Below are 6,037 nucleotides of genomic sequence, written 5' to 3'. Positions count from 1 at the left end.
TTTCTTTGTCTGTGCGAGACCTGGGCGATGGGTGATGTCCCTGGACCTGTCCTCTGTATTAAGTGTCCCTTCCCCTGAACCCCTGGCTGAGTCCTGATGTGGCCTCACACCTGGCTGCTACCCCCTGCAGCGGGCCGAGACTCGGACTTCGGGCCCTGCTCTGCCCTCCTAGGACACCCAAGCAGTCTAACCCAGCGGTGGCTGTCCCCTGGCTTTGCCCAGAGCAGAGTCCAAGAAAATAAAATCTTTCACTGCTTCTACTTTTTCCCCTTCTATTTGCCATGAAGTGGTGGGACTGGATGCCATGATCTTAGTTTTCTGATTGTTGAGTTTTAAGCCAGCTTTTTTCACTCTCCTCTTTAACTCTCGTCAAGAGACTCTTCAGTTCCTCTTCACTTTCCGCTATTAGAGTGTATCTTCTGCATATCTGAAGTTGTTGATATTTCTCCCAGCAGTCTTGATTCCAGCTTGTGATTCATCCAGCCCAGCATTTCAAATGTTGTACTCTGCACAGAAGTTAAATAAGCAGGATGACAATATTCAGCCTTGTCATATTCCTTTCCCAATTTTGAACAGTTGTTCCATGTAAAGTTCTAACCGTTGCTTCCTAACCCGCATACAGGTTTCTCAGGAGACAGGTAAGGAGGTCTGGGACTTCCAGCTCTTTGAAATTTTTCCAGTTTGCTATGAACACAGTCAAAGGCTTTAGAGTAGTCAATGAAGCAGAAGTAGACATTTTTCTGGAACTCCCTTGCTTTCTCCATGATCCAGAGAATGTTGGCAATTTGATTTCTGTTTCCTCTGCCTCTCTGAAACCGATCTTGTATATCTGGAAGTTCTCAGTTCATGTACTGCTGAAGCCTAGCTTGAAGGATTTTGAGCACCTTGCTAGTATGTGAAATGAGCACAATTGCAAGGTAGTATTCTCTGGCATTGTTCTTCTTTGGAATTGGAATGAAAATCGACCTTTTCCAGTCCTGTGGTCACTGCTGAGTTTTCCCTCTGTTCATTTTCAGTATACAATGTTCCATCGCATGGTTAAATTACAACTTACCTATGAATTCTCTTCTAAGAATGCCTACTTGGATGTCTCCTCTACTTATGAAGAGCCACAATAAATATTCTCTGTATGTGTCCTTTTTGTACACATGGGAGACTTTCTCAAGGAGTGAAATTGTTAGGTTGAAGGGCAGCTATGTGTTTAAATCTACCAGATATTGCCAAACCACTCTCCTTTACCTTCTTCCACCAGAGTTACTTTGCTTTACTATTCTTTTTGGCCACGCCTCTCGGCATGTGGGATTTTGGTTCCCACCAGGATGGAACTCCTGTGCCCCCTGTGGTGGAAATGTGGAGTCTTAAACACTGGATCACTAGGGACAGGGATGTTAAGACTTTTTACTTTTTGCCAACACTATGTATAAAAAAATTATATCTCATTTTTCTTTGTACATTCATTTCCCTAATTATTGGTGAAGTTGAGTACCTTTTCAAGTTTTGTGGATTAATTGGCTTTATTACACAGTCCAGGAATCAATAAAACAGCATTTCATCTAACAACTAGAAAAGCACTCCAACCATTTTTCTTTTGGGTTTTCTTGTTGATTTGGAAGAGTGCTCTTCATATTCTGGATACTAATCCTTAGTCTTCTACCAATCTGTCACATACTGTTTCCTTTACTTAGGGATTTTTTAATTGTTTTTTAATGGTATAACTTTACTGAGGCTTATCTGATATATGTCATTTGCCCACTTCAAGTGAACATTTCAAAAGATTTTTAGTAAATTTATCAAGTTGTACAACCATCATCATAAATCAGTTTTAGGACATTTCCATCACCTCGTATGATTCTTCACATCCACTGTTAACCCTATTTATGGAATCTTTAGTGCATAGAAATTTCATGTTTTAATGAAGTCAAAATTATCCATATTTGTTTTCCTTTATGGTTTGTGCTTGTTGGGTCTTTTTATTTTTTATTTTTTGTTGGGTCTTTTTTAAAGAAATCCTTCTTGCCAGCTGCTGAAAAATAGAAGCTGGCTACTCTTGAATTTGGTTCAAAGCTGGACAGATTTGCTTTGTTATAGGGTCAAAGCACTGTCTACAGTTCTCATTTTCTTTTAAAATTGAATAAAATCTCTGTATACAGAAAAAAATAAAGAAATCCTTGACTACCTCATGCTTCCCTATATTTTCTTCTGAAAGTTGAAAATTTTTGCTTTTTAACATTTAAGTGAATCAATTTTCCTAGAACTGATTTTTGTATACGGTGTGAAATAGAAACCCAGTTATTTTCCACATGGATAATCAGTTGTGTCTGGAGGAGCAATGGAGATAATTAATACTGAGTCATATTAAAAATATTTATTGGTCTATTCATGTTCTCTATTCTGTGTTGGGTCAGTTTTACACACCTTTTCTTTTCTAGCAAATTATTCCTTTCACCTAAGTTTTCAAATGTATTGCCATAAAATTACACCTATTATATTCTTATTTTTAAATCTTTGCTGTGTTTGTGGTTATCTCCCATTTTTATTCATTATATTGTTTACTTTTACCTTCATTTTATGTTCTTGATCAGCCTTGCCAGAGTTTTGCCTATTAGCTTATTCAAAGAGCCAGCTTTGTACTTTATTAATCTTCTCCCTTTTATTGACATCATAGAAGTATTGAGTGTTCTGCTCCATAGATATGGTATATCTCTCCATTTATTTAGATATTTAATTTCTCTTGGTAATGTTTTGTACTTTTCAGTATACAAGTCTTGCATATTTTTATATTAACTTTTATCATTAAGTATGTCATATTTTAATGCTATGTAATTAGTATTTTGGAAACGAACAGAGATCATTGGATCATTGAGATTGTGCCCAAATACTGCATTTTGGACTCTTTTGTTGACTATCAGGGCTACTCCATTTCTTCTGAAGGATTCTTGCTCACAGTAGTAGATATGATGGTCATCTGAATTAAATTCACCCATTTCAGTCCATTTTAGTTCATTGATTCCTAAAATGTTGACGTTCACTCTTGCCATCTCCTGTTTGACCACTTCTAATTTACCTTGATTCATGGACCTAACATTCTGGGTTCCTATGCAATATTGCTCTTTACAGCATTGGACTTTACTTCCATCACCAGTCACATCCACAACTGGGCGTTGTGTTTGCTTTGGCTCCATCTCTTCCTTCTTTCTGGAGTTATTTCTCCACTTTTCTCCAATATCGTATTGGGCACCTGCTGACCTGGGGAGTTCATCGTTCAGTGTCATATCTTTTTGCCTTTTCATACTGTTCATGGGGTTCTCAAGGCAAGAATACTAAAGTGGTTTGCCATTGCCTTCTCCAGTGGACCATGTTTTTGTCAGAACTCTCCACCATGACCCATCCATCTTGAGTGGCCCTACATGGCATGGCTCATAGTTTCATTGAGTTAGACAAGGCTGTGGTCCATGTTGGGCTTCCCTGGTGGCTCAGAGGTTAAAGCGTCTGCCTGCAATGCGGGAGAGCTGAGTTCTATCCCTGGGTTGGGAAAATCCTCTGGAGGAGGAAATGGCAACCCACTCCAGTATTCTTGCCTGGAGAGTCCCATGGATGGAGGAGCCTGGTGGGCTACAGCCCACAGGGTTGCAAAGAGTCTGACACGACTGAGCAATATATGGGTATGGGTGGTCCATGTGATCAGTTTTCTGTGATTGTGGTTTTCTGTCTGCCCTCCGTTGGATAAGGATAAGAAGCTTATGGAAGCTTCCTGATGGGAGAGACTGACTGTGGGGGAACTGGGTCTTCTTTTGATGGGCGGGACCATGCTCAGTAAATCTTTAATCCAATTTTCTGTTGATGGGCAGGGCTGTGTTCCTTCCCTATTGTTTGATGACACCACCCTTATGGCAGAAAGGGAAGAACTAAAGAGCCTCTTGATGAAGATGAAAGAGGAGAGTGGAAAAGCTGGCTTGAAACTCAACATTCAGAAAACTAAGATCATGGCATCTGGTCCCATTACTTCTTAGCAAATTGATGGGGAAACAATGGAAACAGTGACAGACTTTATTTTCTTGGGCTCCAAAATCACTGCAGATGGTGACTGCAGCCATGAAATTAAAAGATGCTTGCTCCTTGGAAGAAAAGCTATGACCAAACAAGATATCGTACTAAAAAGCAGAGACATCACTTTGCCGACAAAGGTTCATCTAGTCAGAGCTGTGGTTTTTCCAGTAGTCACATATGGATGTGAGAGTTGGACCATAAAGAAAGCTGAGCACCGAAGAATTCATGCTTTTGAACTGTGATGTTGGACAGTCCCTTGGACTGCAAGGAGACTCAACCAGTCCATCCTAAAGGAAATCAGTCCTGAACATTCATTGGAAGGACCGATTCTGAAGCTGAAACTCCAATACTTTGGCCATCTGATGCAAAGAACTGACTCATTGGAAAAGACCCTGATGCTGGGAAAGATTAAAGGCAGGAGGAGAAGGTGATGACAGAGGATGAGATGTTTGGATGGCATCACTGATTCGATAGACATGAGTTTGGGCAAGCTCCGGGAGTTGGTGATGGACAGGGAAGCCTGGCATGCTGCAATCCATGGGGTTGCAAAGAGCTGGACACAACTGAGACTGAACTGAAGTAGCATTTTTAAATTTTTAATTTCCAATTGTTTACTACTACTATTTAGAAATGTAGTTTCTCTTGCATACTGACCTTCCATCCTACACCTGCTGAACTCACTTAGTTGTATTGGCTTTCCTGTGGATTCCTTGGTGATGGTTTAGTCACTCAGTCATATCCAACTCTGTGCCTCCATGGACTTTAGCACACCAGGTTCCTTTATGAGATTTCCCAAGCAAAAATAATGGAGTGGATTGCCATTTCCTTCTTCAGGGAATCTTCCTTACCCAGGGATTGAACCTGGGTCTCCTGCATTGCAGGTGGATTCTTTACCGACTGAGCCACCGGGGACACACTTAGTAGTATCTATATAGACAATAATGTTGACTGTGAACAAAGACAGTTTTATTTCTTCTTTTACAATCTGTATTTTTTTTCCCCTTGCCTTAGTCTCCTGGCCAGGACCTCCAGCACAATGTTGAGTAGAAGTGGAAAAAGCAGACATCCTTGCCTTGCTCATCTTAGAAGTTGTATAATTTGTTGGCATGAAATTGTTCATGATACTCTCTTATTGCCTTTTTAGTATCTGTAGAATCTATGCAGACGTCACCCCTCTCAATCCTGGTATCAGTAATTTGTGTCTTTCTCTTTTTTTCCTGATCAATCTGATTTAAAAGTCTATCAACTTTGTCTTTTTAAAGAACCAGCTTTTCTTTTGATTTTTCTGTTTTCTATTTCATTGATTTCCTTTCTGGATTTGATTACTTCCTTTATTTTGCTTATTTGGGGTTAAATTTTTCTCTTCTCTTTCCAATTTCTTAAGGTGGAAGCAAAGGTCATAATTACAATCCTTTCTTCTTTTCTAAGATAAGAATTTAGTGCTATAAATTTCCCCCAAATACTTCTTTAGTGGAATTCTTTAAGTTCTATTATGTGTGTTTTCACCTTCACTCAGTTAAAAATACTTTCTAATTTTTCTTGTGGTTTATTTTTTAATCCATTACTTACTTAAAAGTGTTTTGTTTCCAAAAACTTGGGGATGTTCCAAGGATTTCTCTTGATTGCAGTTTAATTCTATTGTGGTCATAGAAATACTTTATATGACTTGAATTCTTTTAAATTTATTGAGTCTTGTTTACTGTCCCAGAATAAATCTGTCTCCCTGGAGGAGAAAATGGCAACCCACTCCACTATCCTTGCCTGGAAAATCCCATGGACAGAGGAGCCTGGCAGGACAAAGACTAACATGAACAAGCAACTTAGCACACACACACTATCAGTCTAGGTAAATGTTCTATATTCATTTAAGAAAAACATGTATGCTTTAACAGAACATATAAAGTGTTCTGTAAATGTTAATCAGGACAAGTGATTGATACTATTGCTCAAGTCTACTATGTTCTGGCTGATTTTCTGTCTACTTGTTGTT

This window comes from Odocoileus virginianus, chromosome 28 (genome assembly GCF_023699985.2).
Source record: "Odocoileus virginianus isolate 20LAN1187 ecotype Illinois chromosome 28, Ovbor_1.2, whole genome shotgun sequence".
Classification (NCBI taxonomy): Eukaryota; Metazoa; Chordata; class Mammalia; order Artiodactyla; family Cervidae; genus Odocoileus; species Odocoileus virginianus.
Note: the sequence above shows the minus strand (reverse complement) of the source record.